The sequence below is a fragment of the Hyla sarda genome, chromosome 1, assembly GCF_029499605.1.
Source record: "Hyla sarda isolate aHylSar1 chromosome 1, aHylSar1.hap1, whole genome shotgun sequence".
Classification (NCBI taxonomy): Eukaryota; Metazoa; Chordata; class Amphibia; order Anura; family Hylidae; genus Hyla; species Hyla sarda.
The window spans coordinates 221,794,374-221,814,071 of NC_079189.1; the positions used below are offsets into that span (position 1 = coordinate 221,794,374).

General features: G+C 43.0%; 1 long non-coding RNA gene across 1 annotated transcript in view; it reads left to right on the forward strand.

Annotated features, from left to right (window-relative positions):
• The window catches only part of LOC130304309 (uncharacterized), a 47,171-nt gene extending 29,340 nt beyond the window's left edge, over window positions 1–17,831 (forward strand). Inside the window, exon 3 of the long non-coding RNA XR_008854092.1 lies at window positions 17,554–17,831. This is a non-coding gene — a long non-coding RNA (uncharacterized LOC130304309). The remainder of the gene's footprint in view (window positions 1–17,553) is intronic.
• The last annotated feature ends 1,867 nt before the right edge of the window (window positions 17,832–19,698 follow it).

A 19,698-nucleotide genomic window follows, 5' to 3' on the forward strand; every position in this document is an offset into this window, starting at 1 on the left:
GAGTAGGGCATTAAGTTTTTACCACCATCGGTTACAATGGATCATGGGGGAGATTTATCAAAACCTGTCCAGAGGAAAAGTTGCTGAGTTGCCCATAGCAACCAATCAGATGGCTTCTTTCATTTTTAACAAGGCCTCTGCAAAATGAAAGAAACCACCTGATTGGTTGCTATGGGCAACTCAGCAACTTTTCATTTGCACAGGTTTTGATAAATCTCCCCCCATATGTTGTTCCCTTCCACCTTTTAGAGGTCTTTGCATCACATCAATACTTGGTGGTGTAGGTGGCACATGGTGCTTTTTTCACACCTTTCCTTTTGTTTGATTTAAAAAAAAATGGGTTCTATATATTTTATCCTAAGCATATTATCAAAAGTTAAGTTTTACCTAATTCATATCCTCAATACTTACTTGTGCATACTAACACTTTTACAAAAGAGACTGTTTTCTTCTGCCTCAGCTACTATTCTTATCCTGCCACCTGCCTGATGCCACACATCTGATGCCAAGTTCTACATTTTCACCCACCTTCGTCACCGGGTACTGGTATTGCCACCCACTGCACCACTCTGTCACTGGGTCACTTTCAGGACTCCTTATGCTGCTGCCACCTCCAGGCTGTCTTATTCTGCCACCATATGTTCTCCTTGTGCTGATGCCACCTCCAGGATGTCTCCTTCTGCCACCATATGTTCTCCTCATGCTCATGCCAGCTCCAGTCTGTCTCATTCTCCAAGCTGTCTCATACTGCCACCATATATTCTCCTCATGCTGCTGCCACCTCCAGGCTGTGTCCTTCAGCCACTATATGGTCTCCTCATGCTTCCGCTACCTTCAGGCTGTGTCATTCAGACAATATATGTTCTCCTTATGCTGCCGCCAACTCCAAGCTGTGTCATTAAGCCACTATAAGGTCTCCTCATGCTGCCGCCAACTCCAGGCTGTGTCATTCAGCCACTATATGGTCTCCTCATGCTTTCACCACCTCCAGGCTTTGTCATTCAGCCACTATATGTTCTCCACATGCTGAGGCCAACTCCAGGCTGTTTAATTCAGCCACTATATGCTGCCGCCAGCTCTACGCTGTGTCATTCAGGCACTGTATGGTCTCCTCATGCTTCTGCCACCTCCAGGATGTGTCATTCAGCCACTACATGTTCTTCTCATGCTGCTGCCAACTCCAGGCTGTGTCATTAAGCCACTATATGTTCTCCTCATGCTGCCGAAAACTCCAGGCTGTGTCATTCAGCCACTATATGCTGCCGCCAACTCCAGGCTGTGTCATTCAGCTACTATGTGGTCTCCTCATGCTGCCGCCAACTCCAGGCTGTGTCATTCAGCCACTATATGTTCTCCTCATCTGCCGCCAACTCCAGGCTTTGTCATAGAGCCCCTATATGCTGCCGCCAATTTAAGGCTGTGTCATTCAGCCACTATATGGTCTCCTCATGCTACCACCACCTCCACGCTGTGTCATTCAGCCACTATATGGTCTCCTCATGCTGCCGTCACCTCCACGCTGTGTCATTCAGGCACTACATGGTCTCCTCATGCTGCCACCACCTCTATGCTGTGTCATTCAGCCACTATATGGTCTCCTCATGCTGCCGTCAACTCCAAGGACTCTGCTCTCGCCTGGTTTTCCTCCTTTCTCTCTGGCCGCTTCTTTAGCATCTCGTTTTCTGGCTCTACTTTTTCTCCTCTTCCCCTTGCTGTCGGGGTTCCCCAGGGATCGGTGCTGGGTCCTCTACTCTTTTCACTCTACACATACCCCATTGGAAAAACAATCAGTAGATTTGGTTTCCAGTACTACCTCTACGCTGATGACACCCAACTCTATACCTCCTCCGCCAACATCACCCCTGCACTCCTACAGAATACCAGTGACTGTCTCTCTGCCATCTCAGACATCATGTCCTCTTTATATCTGAAACTAAATCTTTCTAACACAGAACTTCTTGTCTTTTCTCCATCAACTGATACTGTACCTAACCCTGACATTTTCATCTCGGTATGTGCTACTACCCTAACTCCCGGGCAGCAGGCTCGCTGTCTTGGAGTTATACTTGACTCTGATCTGTCTTTCACTCCCCATATTCAGTCTCTTTCACGTTCTTGTCACCTGCATCTCAAAAACATTTCAAGAATCCGCCTGTTTCTCACTAATGAAACTGCTAAAACTCTCATTATTGCTTTGATTCACTCCCGCCTCGACTACTGTAACTCTTTACTAAAAGGCCTTCCTTTCTCCAAACTCTCTCCTCACCAGTCCATCCTTAATGCCGCAGCCAGACTCATCTTCCTCTCCAGCCACTACACCGAGGCCTCCTCCCTGTGCCAGTCACTACACTGGTTACCAATTCAATCCAGAATACAGTACAAAATCCTCATTCTCACACACAAAGCTCTCCACAATGCTGCACCTCCCTACATCTCCTCTCTCATCTCTCTCTACCAATCCTACACGTTCTCTCCGATCTGCTAATGACCTCACACTAACATCTTCTATAATCCGAACTTCTCACTCCCGTCTCCAAGACTTCACTCGTGCTGCACCGGTTCTCTGGAATGCTATCCCTCAATCCCTCAGACTCAACAACAACATCCATAGTTTCATACGTGGCCTGAAAACACATCTCTTCAGACAGGCCTACAACAGTCTCTAATTGGCCTCAACATATCCCCAACATATCCCCAACATATCCCCAACATATCCCCAACATATCCCCAACATACCCCCAACATACCCCCAACATATCCCCAACATATCCTCAATATATCCCCACACCTCGTTTGAATAGTTATTGTGTAATTTTAGGTCTGATACTTGTCTTTGTTTGTACCCTATAATTGTAAGCGCTGCGGAATCTGTAGGCGCTATATAAATAAATAAATAAATAAATAAATAAACAGTAGATCATTTTTGATGACACATTAATTCATATCATGACTTTCTGTGAGCAGAATTTCAGTGCTATATGAGTAAATAAAATGGGGGCCTATTCATTTTATCGTATCTGCTTCATCTGCTAGATTAAGTGAGACTCTGTAGCTGTGGATAACAGGGATAATCAAATACGTAATGACTTGAGTTACCAAAACAAATGTTTAATGCATGTCGGTGCTGGTCAGAAAACCTTGCATAGGGAACTGTGACTAATGGATGTTGGAAGGTGTAACCCTGTTATTCCAGTTTAACAGAGAGCTGAGTATTGGGATTTGTCCACAACAGTCTTCTCCATAAGACAAACCAATAAATAAGATTTTACTGCTCTTTGACATTGCCAGACTTTTATGATGCACCTTAAAGAAGAACAGATTTTCTCCCATCAGCTTACAAATAGCAGAACTGTTAATGGAATGTATTCAGTACGATGCATGGTTACTTACAGCTATTCTGTCACCTTATTTTCCATTTTCTTCTTTTGTCTATTATAGTTTCAGAATGCTTTTCATATGTTTCATACATTATATGGAAACTACAAGCAATGTAAACAGAATGTTGAATAACATGTTTTATCCACATATTTTAAGAAAAGAATCTCTGGAAATCATGAGTATGACAACATATATTAGAGGAAGTCTATCAGAGTCGTTTTTACAATTAAACTACCATACCGTGTGGCAGTTCAAGCAACATTAAAATAAAAATAAAAACATTAAAAAAAGTTTTCAAATCAACTGGTGCTAGAAAGTTATAAAGATTTGTAAATTACTTCTATTTAAAAATCCTATGTCTTCTAGTACTTATCAGCTGCTGTATACTATAGAGGAAGTTGTGTAGTTCTTTCCAGTCTGGCCACAGTGCTCTCTGTTGCCACCTCTGTCCATGTCTGGAACTGTGTGGAGCAGGAGAGGTTTATTATGGGGATTTGCTCCTATTTGGACAGTTCCTGACACAGACAGAGGTGTCAGCAAAGAGCACTGTGGTCAGACTGGAAAGAACTTCACAACTTTCTCTGTAGCATACAGCAGCTGAAAAGTACTGGAAGGATTAAGATTTTTAATGAGAAGACATTCACAAATCTTTTTAATGTTCTAGCACCAGTTGACTGAAAAAAAATAATCCTCCGGAGTACCCCTTTGATAGTAATTTTACATATGGTGTTTAAAAAAAACATCACATCCAGATGTTAGCTGGATGTCAATAGGGATATATAACCCCTTAACGACAATGGATGTAAATGTACGTCATGGCACTTAACGCACCAAAATCTGGAAAATCCCGGAAGGACTCCTGTCTGAAACGGTCGTAGGGGTGGACGTCTCCTGGCTGCGCATTTTACATTGTATGTGTGGATATTTCTGCAGTTTGCACCTTTTGTACTAAAGCACTTTTGATAGGTTGTCTAATACCTGATATTTACTTGCACTTTCAGAATAGTATTGTCTGTACCCATTTGTACTGGCGCATTTATATTACGTGTTGTGTGCAACCTGCATATACCCACCTCACTATATAGCAATATAGAGTGTGGCACATGCTATTGTAGCATCATTATGCACTTTATTCAGGAGATGTCCTCTGTGTCAGCTGCTATTCCTCTTTGTTAGTATGTTTTTTAATCATGTCTTTTTACAATAAAGTTGCCATTATTTGTTATGTCACTCTGCTACAGCTTTGCGCCATGACGTACATTGTCAGCAGCCAGGGACCCGACGGTAATGGCGGACATCAGATCACAGCAACTGGGGAAGTGCGGCACTTAAAATGGATGATCGGATTACCCGCAGCTCTGCCGATCCAATCATCCATAATGGCGGACGGAGGTGCATAAATGTCAGAACTATCAAAATATAATGTTAATCATCCTGTTTGATGAACGGCGTAAACGTAAAAAAAAAAATTGCTGCTTTTTTGTCAAATTTAATTAAAAAAAATAATAAAAAATATATTAAAAGCTTTATATAAGCAAATGTGGTATATAAAAAAAAGTACAGATAACGGCGCAAAAAATGAGCCCTCATACTGCTGCTTATATGGAAAAATAAAAAAATGATAGTTCGTCAAAATAGAGGGATTTTAAACGTACTAATTTGGTTAAAAAGTTTTAGATTCTTTTTAAAGCGGTACAATAATAGAAAAGTATGTAATCATGTGTATCATTTTAATTGTATTGACCCACAGAATAAAGAAAACATGTCATTTTTACCATATTTGTACAGTGTGAAAACGAAACCTTCCAAAATTTGTAAAATTGGGGTTTTCTTTTCAATTTCGCCACACAAATAGTATTTTTTTGTTTGCGCCATACATTTTATGGTAAAATTTGTGATGTCATAACAAATCATAATCGTCTGTGGATCAAAATATAAAAGAGTTATGATTTTTAGAAAGCGAGAAGGAAAAAACTAAAATGCAAAAAGAAAATTGGCCTGGTCGTTAAGGCCAAAATGGGCTTGGTCCTTAAAGGGGTACTCCGCTGCTCAGCGTTTGGAACAAACTGTTCTAAATGCTGTAGCCGGCCCCGGGAACTCGTGGCGTCATAGCCCCGCCCCCTCAATGCAAGTTAGCCGTCACGCCCCCCTCCCATATACTTGCATTGAGGGGGGGGGCATGACGATATGAGGGGGCAGGGCTATGATGTCACAAGCTCCCGATGCCGCCTCCAGCGTTCGGAACAGCTTGTTCCAAACTCTGAGCAGCGGAGTACCCCTTTAAGGGGATAAAGATATAAAACACTATACCCACAATGCATTTTGGCTTACAGCATTTCTTACTTCAGTGGGATATTACTGGTAATTATGACATTTAAATGAATCATGAGTGCCTGTTTAACAGGTCCAATCAGACCTGATAAAAGAGGTGTGGCCTTGACAACTGGGACATGGCTTCTGTAAATTGGTATTCAAAAATTCACCAGAACTCTGGTGCAAGATTATGGTGCAATTTAAATGGGCAATGTTATTTGCCAAAACATTTTATATAATGTACAGTAGGTATATAACATCATATCATTGATTTGTAATATACATTGGTTAGAAATGTGTGCATATTTAGGTGAAAAATGCTCCATACTTCTTAACAATACTGTCTTCTCCCTGCAGCTATTGCATGTGTGTCTTGGCTGGAACAAAATACAGGATTGGGTGGGACAAGAACGGCTCTGTGCATGCTTGTTAATCAGCCTGTTTTGTGAGTGGAGGTTGTGTCACAGAGCCTCAGTGCACAGAGCAGCCCACTGTCAGCTCTGGGGAGAGAGGAAGAAGGTTCCCACATAAGATGTCAGGGCAAGCAAGGGAACACCTTTCCTCCTCAGTGAACTGTTTGCAGTGTGAGCAACATAAACAAGAGAATTAGCGGCCATAAAAGGATAAAAACATTTAAGACACAGACAGAATCAACACCAGTTGAAGAGTAAGCCTGAATATTATTTTTATCTTGTGACAGGTACACTTTGAGCTAATAGTTCTTCTAAGCTTATACTAGACAGTCTACAATTGCAACAGACTTAGAAAATAGCATGATAAGAATTAGAAAGTAAAGCTGTACCTTAACACCGTAATGACACAGGGTGTACTGGTCATGGTCCAGGTGTATGAAGCGTGAAGCAGGTGTATGAAGCTGAGTACCAGATAATGGCAGCTGGGGCTCACCCCTAATGCTACAAGAAGAAGGTGCTCTGATCAAATAAGACCTGAAATTTTTAGCCTCAAAACTTGTCTAGAGAAAAATTGCTGAGTTGCCCATGGCAACCAATCGGATTGCTTCTTTTATTTTTCACAAAATGAAAAACCATCTGATTGGTTGCTATGGGCAACTCAGCAACTTCTCCTCTGGACAGGTTTTGATAATACTCCCCCTATGTGTGGCAGAAACCCAACACTATCCATCACCTATCCATCATCCATCCATCTCTTCAGTAGGTACAAGGAAACTGGTTAGAAATAATGGAAAGATGGACAAAGCCAAAAACAGAGGTTCATCTTTCAACAGGACAATGGGGGAGATGTATCAATGTTGTTGTTGGTAGATGTTATTTGTAGATCATTTTGGTTGGTCTAAATTTGGAGCAATTTCTCCAAATTTATCAAACTTGTGCAAGCCCCATGATAAATTTCGTGCAATGGTCTAAATCTCCACAAAGTTCTATTTGTAGACCTGTTCTACACCTAACAGGAATAGTGGTGTATCCTGGACGCTGGGCTTTTGTTCTATTGTTGGTCCCCGGTTATTAGTGGTGTACCCCAAGGTTCTGTACTGGGCCCGCTGTTGTTTAATTTATTTATTAATGATATAGAGGATGGTATTAACAGCTCTGTTTCTATCTTTGCAGATGACACCAAGCTTTGTAGCACAGTACAGTCTATAGAGGATGTGCATAAGTTACAAGATGACTTGGATAGACTAAGTGTCTGGGCATCCACTTGGCAAATGAGGTTCAATGTGGATAAATGTAAAGTTATGCATCTGGGTACTAATAACCTGCATGCGTCGTATGTCTTAGACTGGCAGAGTCACTGGTAGAGAAGGATCTGGGTGTACTTGTAGATCACAGACTACAGAATAGCATGCAATGTCAGGCTGCTGCTTCCAAAGCCGGCAGGATATTGTCATGTATCAAAAGAGGCATGGACTCAAGGGACAGGGACATAATACTCCCCCTTTATAAATCATTGGTACGGCCTTACCTGGAATATGCTGTTCAGTTTTGGGCACCTGTCCATAAAAGGGACACTGCGGAGTTGGAAAGGGTGCAGAGACGCGCGACTAAACTAATATGGGGAATGGAACATCTTAGCTATGAGGAGCGATTAAAGGAGTTACAATTGTTTAGTCTTGAGAAGAGACGTTTAAGGGGGGATATGATAAACGTATATAAGTATATAAATGGCCCATACAAAAAATATGGAGAAAAACTGTTCCAGGTTAAACCCCCCCAAAGGACGAGGGGGCACTCCCTCCGTCTGGAGAAGAAAAAGTTTAGTCTCAAGGGGCGACACGCCTTCTTTACCATGAGAACTGTGAACTTATGGAACAGTCTACCTCAGGAACTGGTCACAGCAGGAACAATTAACAGCTTTAAAACAGGATTAGATACATTCCTGGAACAAAATAAGATGAATGCTTATGAAGAAATATAAACTCTCATCCCTTCCCCAATATCGCGCCACACCCCTACCCCTTAATTCCCTGGTTGAACTTGATGGACATATGTCTTTTTTCGACCGTACTAACTATGTAACTATGTAACTATGTAACTATGTTTTTCAGGATTCCACTGAGGTTTTTTTTTGTCCACCAGCAAAAACGCCTGAAAAACGGTCCCAGCTTTTCCTGCATTTTGGTAATTTTTCTTGGGGGAGATTTATCAAAAACTGTACAGAGGAAGAGTAGTGCAGTTGCCCATGGCAACCAATCAGATTGCTTCTTTAAAAAAAAATTGTTTTTTCTTGCATTTTTGATGGTGTGCGGAAACAAACATTTTTGTACCCTGTGTGCATTTTTTTTCACTGCAGGTACTACTCCATGGGTTGGATGCAGAGCGCCCACCCCACAGAGTGTAAGGAGGTAAGGAGTGATGTATAGCATATACAGGGTGCAGAGCATCACTACTTACCTCCGCCCACTGTATAGTATACAGGGGGCATAGTGTATCCATGTATACTATACAGGAGCCCAGCAAGGAAAGAGTTAACCCACACTACAGTTCTGAGTTAAATCTTTGTGCGCTCTCCTGTATATACAGCCATCTATAGATGACTGTATATACAGGATACAGTAGGCAGACAAGAACAATTGGAGGCTCCCTGTTACACACAGCAGTATGGGCGCACTCACCAGGTGAGATCGCAAATTATGTCCTAACCTCTTTTTTTTCTCATTTCAGATACGTGAATGGGGAGGACTACGTCAGATTCAGTGTATTGCGATGATGACCAGCTTTTTTTTTAATGTCAATAAAAGGTTTAATGAGGGCTGTGTGGGGAGTGTTTTTTTTTTAAATACATTTTTTTTCAATGCGTCGTGTTTTTTTTTATTGAATTTTTCAGGCTTAGTAGTGGAAGCTGTCTTGTAGACGGAATCTATTACTAAGCCGGGCTTAGCGTTAGCCACAAAAACAGCTAGCGCTAACCCCCAATTATTACCCCGTTACCCACCGCCACAGGGTTGCCGGGAAGAGCCAGTACCAACAGGCCTGGAGTGTCAAAAATAGCGCTCCTGGCTGGGGTTATTTAGGTTGGGGAGAGCCAGTAACAATGGTCCTCCCCACCCTGGTAACATCAGGCTGTTGCTGATTGGTTGGTATCTGACTGACACTGAAAATATGGGGAACCACACACTTTTTTTTATTACAAAAAAAACAACAACACATAGGGTTCCCCATATTTTCAGTGTCAGTCAGACACTGCCTGTTACCGCCTAGGCCAAGGAGCGCTATTTTTGATGCTCCGGGCCTGTTGGTACCGGCTCTTCCCGGCACCCCTGTGGCGGTGAGTACCGGGGTAATAATTGGGGGTTAGCGCTAGCTGTTTTTGGGGCTAATGCTAAGCCCAGCTTAGTAATAGATTCCGTCTACAAGACGGCTTCCACTACTAAGCCTGAAATTTCAATTATAAAAAACACAACACATGAAATAAAAAATGTATTTAAAAAACACTCCCCCACAGCCCTCATTAACCCTTTTATTGACATAAAAAAAATGCTGGTCATCGTCACAGTCCACCGAATCTCAGGTAGTCCTCTGCATTCACTTATCTGAAATGACAAGAAAATAAAAACACGAAAAATGGGTCAGTACATTTTTGCCGCTCTCCCCTGGGGAGAGCGCACATAATGCAGTGTGTTCCTAAAGAGGGAGCCTCCAATTGTTGCTAAACTACAACTCCCATCATGGGGGCTGTAGGTAAACAACAGCTGGAGTCTCCCTGTTTTGGGAACACACTGCCAAAAAGGCTCTGTTCCCATTATGCAAAACGCATAATGAGAACAGAGCCATACTTACCACCCTGGCTTCAGGCCTGGACTGTGAAGCTCTGCCCCTTAATGATGTCATTACTATGGGGCAGGGGCAGAGAAGTTGCAAGGGGTCTCAAGAGTGAGACCCCTGAGATCCGTCAGTCTGCCCTTGGACTACTACTCCCATCATGGGAAATTTTGTGTCCCATGATGGGAGTAGTTGTAGTACCGCAGTGCTGAGGGATGGCTCTTACACATCCCCCCGCTGCGAAACTGTATTGTGACTGTTAGGACTACTACTCCCATCATGACCAGACTCTGTCCATGATGGGAGTTGTAGTCCTTGGGCTGAAGGACAGATCGCAGCAGGTCATTCTCCAGAGACCCGCTGCGATCTGCACTTATTAACTTAAAAAGCCGGTGGTAACACTGCACTCCCCGCCGCCTCCTGTATACAGATGTCACGATTCATAATCCCCGCCGCCGGGAGACCGGAGCTCTGATTGGTGGAAAGCTATTCCCCACTATACACCAATCAGAGCTCCTGTCTTCTGGTGGGGATTATGAATTGTGACAGGTCTATACAGGGGAGCGAGTGGAGCCGCTTCTACAGTATATAATTGTTAAGTGTATTTCCCCACCACAGACTAATAGTGACCCCCTGCAAAGTGAGCGCTGGGACCGCTGTGTGATTGACACACAGGTCCCCAGCGCAAGTGTCCGGCCCCACTGACCTTTATATGTTATAAATCTTTATGATACACACTGCCCGTCCTCCTCTTCATTCTTCTGATACCGGAGACGCGCAGCTTCTGCTTTCATTATAGTCAGAGTGCCCCCTGCCGTTGTCTGGCCCCAGCCCTGTGCAGTGTGGAGGCCGGGAGGGGGCACTCTGTCTATAGACTATGATACAGAAGCCGCTCGTCTCTGGCATCAGAAGAATGAAGAGGAGGACGGGCAGTGTGTATCATGAAGATTTACAACATGTAAAGGTCAGTGGGGTCCCAGTGCTCACTATAGAAGGGGTCAGTATTAGTCTGGGGGGGAGGGGTACAGTACACATAACAATTATATACTGTAGAAGCGACTCCACTCGCTCCCCTGTATAGACCTGTCACAATTCATAATCCCCGCCAGAAGACAGGAGCTCTCATTGGTGTATAGTGGTGAATAGCTTTCCACAAATCAGAGCTCCTGTCTCCCAGCGGCGGGGCTTATGAATCGTGACATCTGCATACGGGAGCCGGCGGCTGCGCAGTGGAGCCGCATGTACCGCCGGCTTTTTAAGTTAATAAATGCAGATTGCAGCGGGTCTCTGGAGAATGACCTGCTGCGATCTGTCCTTCAGCTCCAGGACTACAACTCCCATCATGGACAAAGTCTGTCCATGATGGGAGTAGTAGTCCTAACAGTCACAATAGAGTCCTGCAGGTGGGGGTTGTGCGTCTCTCAGCGCTGCGGTACTACAACTACTCCCATTATGGGACAGATTCTGTCACATGATGGGAGTAGTTGTAGTACTGCAGTGCTGAGAGACGGCTCCTGCATCCCCCACCTGCATCTTCCACCGTCTGCCATTTTCTACGAGTCCTTGCTAGCACTCTTAGGTTAGACTACTTATCTTGCAAAAAAAAAGCGCAATTGTGCAAAAAAAACATCTACTTTCTTTTGCGCAATTGATACATACCAGTCCACTGGATTATGCAGTGGTAAGGAAGAAAAAAAAACTTTTCAAAGGGCGCTGCTGTTGTCCTGGTGAGATGAAGATGAAAAGTCCGAGGCAGAAGTATTTTGCAAGATATAGCTTCTTTATTGGTGTAGAATCATAGCAAGCAGGGATACAGGCTAGATATAGTATCTAGCCTGTATCCCTGCTTGCTATGATTCTACGCCAATAAAGAAGCTATATCTTGCAAAATACTTCTGCCTCGGACTTTTCATCTTCATCTCACCAGGACAACAGCAGCGCCCTTTGAAAAGGGTTTTTTTCTTCCTTACCACTGCATATCTATCCAGGACTGGCTAGTCCTGTCCTGTACCCTGGGCTTAGCAGCTGCATCCGGTGGACTATTATCCATACCACTAACCCCACTGTGGGTCTACATGCGAGTTTTTTTGCTCGCTCAAGGTGAGCACCCATTATCTACTCTTCGACTAACCCCTCCCACCTGTCATCAACGGTATCACACTAGGCGCCTTTCCGTCGGTCTTTCCTTCTTTTGCTCTTTTCAGAAGTCCACTGGATTAGGTGGTGTACGGTAGACCAAACTGGTGACAACTTTAGAAAACTGTCCACCAAAAAAAACGCAGCTCTATGCAAAAAAAAGCGCAATTGCGCAAAATTTTTAGACGTGAAAAATGGTCTAAATGCAATGATACATCTCCCCCAATGATCCTACAATGAAGTGGTTTAGATCAAAGCACTTTAACAACATAAAATGGCTAAGTGTAAGCCCAGACCTGAATCCATTTGATGGCAGGACTTGCAAATTGCTGTTCACAGACTATCTCCATCCAATCTGACTAAGCTTCAGGTTTTTTTTTTTTCCAAGAAGAATGGACACATATTTCCATTTCTAGGATATAGAGACATACCCCCAAAAGACTTGCAGCTGTCATTGCTGCAAAAGGTGGTTCTACCAAGTATAAACAGAAGTCAACTTTTTGTTCTTATTATTGTTTGTGTCACAATAAAAGTTATTTTGAACTTTCAAAGTATTATGCATGTTGTGTTAATCAAATAATAAATGTATAGTCTATGTAAGTGTTTGTAAGTGTTTTTGAATTCCAGTTTGTAACAGTAGCAAGATGGGAAAAAAGTCCAAGGGGGTGAATACTTATGCAAGGCATTGCAGTTAGTTTTATTGTGAAAACCCTACCAAGGCCGGGGTCATATATCGCATTTTGTGTAAAACCGCCTTTCCTTCATTTTTCTCATTCCTTACACTTATGGTTTTGGCTCAAAAACTGAACGCAAAGCTCACCCGAAATTGCATGATTTTTCAAAAAAAAAAAAAATGCTCTGTGTGATACCACAGTATTTTCCTATAAAAGAAGAAAAGGAAATACTGTTAGAAGACTTTATGTCTCCCTGCCAGAATCTTTCTTTCAGGCTGTGTACTCCAACTATAGAATTGGACATCTGCTGCACTCCTAAGGCCAAATGTATTAGGGCTCAGTGTGCTGTGAATTGGAAACTGCAAGATGCCTATTTTCTGCTTGATTTATACTATATGTCATATAGCGGTTAAGGTATAGCATATGTACTGTATCTCACATGTATGTGTATACCTCACATGTGACAACACTGAAGAAACGACACTCTGCTACAATGTAAAGTGAGTGCACAGCCTGTATAACAGTGTTTAATGTTGTGTCCTCTTAAAATAACTCAACACACAGCCATAAATGTCAATTAAAGTGAGTACACCCCTAAGTGAAAATTTCCAAGTTGGGCTCAAAGTGTCAATATTTGCGTGGCCACAATTATTTTTAAGAACTTTCACTTTTTTTGGGCATGGAGTTCACCAGAGATTCACAGGTTACCACTGGAGTCCACTTTTACTCTTGACGACATCATGGAGCCGATGGATGTTAGAGACCTTGCACTCCCCCATCCTCTGTTTGAGGATGTCCTACAGAAGCTCAATAGGGTTTAGGTCTGGAGACATGCTTGGCCAGTCCATCACCTTTACCCTCAGCTTCTTTAGCAAGGCAGTGGTCATCTTGGAAATGTATTTGGGTTCATTATCATGTTGGAATTCTGCCCTTAGGCCCAAAGAGAGAAAATCATGCTCTGCTTCAGTATGTCACAGTACATGTTGGCATTCATGGTCCCCTCACTAAACTGTAGCTCCCCGGTGCCAGCAGCATTCATGCAGATACAGACCATGACACTCTGAACACCATGCTTAACTGTAGGCAAGACACACTCTGCTTTGTACGGATCACCTGGTTGCTGCCACACACACTTGACACCATCTAAACCAAATAAGTTTATCTTAGTCTAATCAAACCACAGGACATAGTTCCAGCAATTCATTTCCCTAGTGCCAAGTTAAACTTCCAGTGATCAGTATTAGAGAGTGTGAAAGTGATAACACCAAATTTAAGACACCTGCTCCCTATTCACACATGAGACCTTGTAACACTAACAAGTCACTAACTTGGACATTTCCACTTGTTGCCAAGATTTAGACAATAATGGCTGTGTGTTGATTTATTTTGAGGGGACACAACATTATACACTGTTATACAGGCTGTGCAGTCACTACTTTACATTGTAGCAGAGGGTCATTTCTTTAGTGTCACATGAAAAGATAAAAAAAAAGAAAAAAATACTTACAAAAATGTTAATGTGAGATACTATAAATCACCAATGTATTGGTAGCTTTACAGAAATATATAGAGATAATAAATCACAATTCTATGTACAATGGTTTTATATAATTGTTTTATTGCTTCCTCATGTCAAGAATCAGCGGTCCATCCAGGACAGGGTATACGGACAGATTAAGAAGGCATAATGAATCCTAAAAACTACAAGTGATACATGCCTACTGCTCAGAACATTTATAGTAAAACAGAAGAGCTTTTACTATGCTGTGCAAAATAATAAGGTTATACAACGTAATAACCTGTACAAGATTCTCCAGCTTCTAAAAAAACTCATGGACAAATCAACATTTTTTACAGGTCATAGAAAAACAGTCCCTATTTTTATACCATCACACCATCTCATGAAGGGATATACATGTGGAACTTAGAGGCACCAAATAATAAGAATGATGTCATGAATAAGGGTTAACACCTGAAATGCATTGGCATTTGTGCTCTGCTGTTTAGTTTTCACACAAAAAGAAACCTGATCATTGCACCCCTGGATGCATGAATATCTTTTCTATGTTTGGATGTGCATTCTGGTGGTGGCGCGGCTCATCTATCCATTCACAGGTGTGCTGGAGAAGCGAGAAGTAGTTTATTCTCTTGTGGACTTAGTAACTCCGATCACACTCTAGCAGTAGGATATCTGTTTAAATCTCTCACAACTTCTTAGCGCCAGACTTACCCGAGTCTACAGCAATCAGAATTAGCAATCACAGGCTTGCCTGGGACTTCAGGCAAATCTGTTACCTGATCTCTGTTGTTTTGGGCTACGAAGATGCAGGAGATAGAAACAGTTAGGCTAAGTTTTCTCCTCCCAAAAAAATACAGCTGGGCAGTTTAAGCATTTTTGTGGACGGAAACCTAGTCTAATTGTTTATATCTCCTGCAAATTCATAGCCCAAAACTACAGTGATAAGGTACACAGGGAGTCAATAGGGAAACACAACCCACATTGCCTTTTTGGGTTAGGCTTTTTTTTTTTTTCCCTAACCATGGCTTTTTGCAGCAATTTTGAAGTTTTGCCAAATGGCAGCATGCTAAGACTTTGTCATTTTTTTAAGCAAAACACCATAGTTTCATCATTCTAGGTGGGAAGTAGGGATGCATAGCATCACTACATCCCTCTGTAACCGTACAGTTTCCAGAGGAGCATAGTGTTGCACTGGAAAATGTCACTGTAGAGATCTGGACTCAGCTGTGCCCGCTGCTATACAGCCCCGAGCACAGCTGATGCTGAGCAATAGATATATGTCAGATATCTACTGCCCAGCAAGAATATACAGTAAACAGCAATGTGTAAACATCACTGGTTCATTGTACCCCCTTGCTGGGCTGACCGCTATGCTCTGGGAATGTCCTTACATGCACTACACACCTTTCTAGACTCTGGTCCTAACTAAATTTAAAATGTCCTACATTGTCTCTATATCTCTCATTGGGGGAATATTCAAACACTTGTGTTATTAGGGCTCTTTATTTTGTGCCTCAACAAGTGTTAATTGTGCCTCATTTTCACAAGTGTGTCGGGGCTTTTGAAAATTTGGGGTAAATACCACAAATAGCAAATCATTTAACACCAGGTATACTTGGTATTACCTGTGACACTTTGTGCACCAGAAAGTGGTGCTAAACCTCTGAAAAAAAAAGTGCTATTAGCACAAAAAGCTATATATCTGAAAATTCTAACTGAAAACATTTGCTTAAGCAAAAAGTGGGGCTAAATAATTTGAATAACCCCCCCACCCCTATTTTTACATGCAGGTGAAAAGCATATTTTTATACAAACCTGTTCACCAAATAAAAATGTGAATGCAGCCCAGGTCATAAATTCATTAACCTCCAGTCATGATGTAGTTAAATAAAGAGGAAGTAACATTGTCAGATATATATCAATGCACAGTGTCAGATATAGGTCAATGCACATATGACATTCTATAAATGTAGGAATATTTGCTTTGTGCTAATGTAAAGGAAAACCATTGACATCATTAGGCTTGCTTTATTTGCATACAATAAGAAAAGAATGACAGACATGCTTGTAATGTGTATAAAATTACATGGAATGAAAACAATTCTTGAAAAACATGTTTCATACTAGGGCAGTTATGTCAAGAGACTATGGTGGAGAACTGTACATTGTCTGGATTACAGGCAATGAGAATGTATGTGTATATAGGTCAGGCTACCTCTAGCAAGCAGATAGAGGGCTGTGCAGCCCCCCAAAGAAATGCCACCCGACCCCATTACTGACCCACCACAAAACCGGTCATGCTGGAGGATGTTGCAGCCAGCAGAACGTTCTCCATGGCGTCTCCAGACTCTGCCACGTCTGTCACATGTGCTCAATATGAACCTGCTTTCATCTGTTAAGAGTGCAGGGCGCCAGTGGCGAATTTGACAATCTTGGTGTTCTCTGGCGAATGCCAAATGTCCTGCATGGTGTTGGGCTGTAAGCACAGTCCTCACCAGTGGATGTCAGGCCCTCATACCACCCTCATGGAGTCTGTTTCTGACCGTTTGAGTGGACACATGCACATTTGTGGACTGCTGGAGGTCATTTGCAGGGCTCTGGCAGTGCTCTTCCTGCTCCTCCTAGCGGTCCTGCTGCTGGGTTGTTGCCCTCCTACGGCCACCTCCAAGTCTCCTGATGTACTGGCCTATCTCCTGGTAGCGCCTTCATGCTCTGGACACTACGCTGACAGACACAGCAAACCTTTTTGCCACAGCTTGCATTGATGTGCCATCCTGGATGAGCTGCACTACCTGAGCCACTTGTGTGGGTTGTAGACTACATCTCATGCTACCACTAGAGTGAAAGCACCGCCAGCATTCAAAAGTGACCAAAATGTCAGCCAGGAAGCATAGGAACTAAGGTGGTCTGTGGTTACCACCTGCAGAACCACTCCTTTATTGGGGGTGTCTTACTAATTGCCAACAATTTCCACCTGTTGTCTGTTCCATTTGCACAACAGCATGTGAAATTGATTGTCAATCAGTGTTGCTTCCTTAGTGCACAGTGTGATTTCACAGAAGGGTGATTGACAAGGAGTTATATTGTGTTGTCTAAGTGTTCCTTTTATTTTTTTTATTTTTTTGAGCAGCGTACATACGCAAACTGGCCGATCTATTTCTACTTCTAACCAGATCCACAATCTGTTTTCTTGGGTACAGAAGTTATGAATTTATATTAAAGGTCACAAATATGCTAGAAACTTATCGTATAATGTATCTTGGCAAGTCACAGCTTGTTTTCATTTCATTCACAGGAAAAACAATAACTTTTAGCTGATCGGGATGAACTCACTTGAATAAAACACTTCTCTACAAGATGGCCTTTGAGAAGTGGAAACGCTGCCCATCATATTACTCATCAATGTGCCATCACTGCAGCTACAGATAGTGAGAAAATATCCTATACCACTGTCATGCCAAAGCTTGCCATCAAAAGTGGGAATGAAGTCCTGAATATTGCTTTACACCAAGGATTGCTACTTGTGAGGATTCTTATACAGTTTTACTCATTTGGATTTAAAATTTGAGAAAGAGAGAGCATTTAATACCTACACATATCTGCAAAGCCCCAAAGATTTATTTCTGCAAAGAAGATGTATTGTTTCAAGGGACAGTGACTACCGTATTTTTCGCCGTATAAGACGCCCTTTTTCTTCCCCAAAACTGGGGGGAAAAAGTCGGTGCGTCTAATACGGCGAATACACCACTATCGCGGCGGTCCCTGCGGCCATCAACGGCCGGGACCCGCGGCTAATACAGGATCACCGATCGCGGTGATGCCCTGTATTAACCCTTCAGACGCGGCGATCAAAGCTGACCACCGCGTCTGAAGGGAAAGTGACACTAACCCGGCTGTTCAGTCGGGCTGTTCGGGACCGCCGCGATTTCACCGGGTTAGTGCTTACAGGACACCGGGAGGGACCTTACCTGCCTCCTCGGTGTCTTCTCCGTTCAGGGATCCCCTGTATGGCCGGCGCTCTCCTTCCTTGTCATCACATCGTCGCGTACGTGCGTCGGCGTGCGTAACGACGTGATGGCGGCGACGGAGAGCGAGGATACCCGGCCGGCAGCAGAGACGTTCCGGAGCGACGGGGACACGGCGACAGCGATGGAGCGACATCCAGGGCAGCGGTGACGGGTCCGGAGCGTCGGGGACACGTGAGTATTACCTCCTATGCAGTGGTCTTCAATCTGCGGACCTCCAGATGTTGCAAAACTACAACTCCCAGCATGCCCGGACAGCCGTTGGCTGTCCGGGCATGCTGGGAGTTGTAGTTTTGCAACATCTGGAGGTCCGCATGTTGAAGACTACTATTGGGTTCAAAATCTTTTTTTTTTTAGATTTTGCACCTATAAATTGGGTGCGTCTTATACGCAAGTGCGTCCTATAGGGTGAAAAATACGGTAAATCATCATTCTCCTAACTACACTGTACTATCAAATCTGTATTTCAGGAGACTGTGTATTGTTCTGGAATTGCAAAAAGAATTCAGTAGCTTTCCCGTGGTGGTTCCCACAACACTTGAAGAACGATGCCCTGACAGAATGGACAGGAGACAACCTTTTATGTGACATTCTCTAAGACTCCACACCGTGCTATGATCAATGCCTTTATCATTAACCAATCAATCAACGTGCATTGTTACCCAGATCTGTTTTAGGTTAGATGATACTAGCAATTGGAACAGTCTTTGAGACTTGCTTGTATCTAGCGTTCACTTGAGTTATGTTTATTATTTACATTATGGTATGTTACTGGTCTGATCAATGGCCATCAAGTATATTACTCTCATAGTAGATTTTCACATTTTACACCACGTATCTCCATCACAAACCATACTATATGTTTCCTACACTTACAGATCAAAAAAATGTATTCTGATTATGTCTATTAGAGATGAGCGAACTTACAGTAAATTCGATTCGTCACGAACTTCTCGGCTCGGCAGTTGATGACTTATCCAGCATAAATTAGTTCAGCTTTCCGGTGCTCTGGTGGGCTGGAAAAGGTGGATACATTCCTAGGAGACTCTTTCCTAGGACTGTATCCACCTTTTCCAGCCCACCGGAGCACCTGAAGGCTGAACTAATTTACGCAGGAAAAGTCATCAACTGCCAAGCCGAGAAGTTCGTGGCGAATCAAATTTACTGTAAGTTCGCTCATCTCTAATGTCTATCCATTGCAATGGTTAATACACTACAGACAGTTAACTCTGGACTTCTAATGTACAGAAAATTCTATTTAAAGGGGAACTCCGGCACTAAGACATCTTATCCCCCTGCCATATGCTTGCATTGAGAGGGCGGAGCGTGACGTCACACGGGGGCGGAGACGTGATGTCACAATACTTCGGCCCCGTGATCGGCAGTCATCAGACCCAGAGTGAACATGCTCAGGA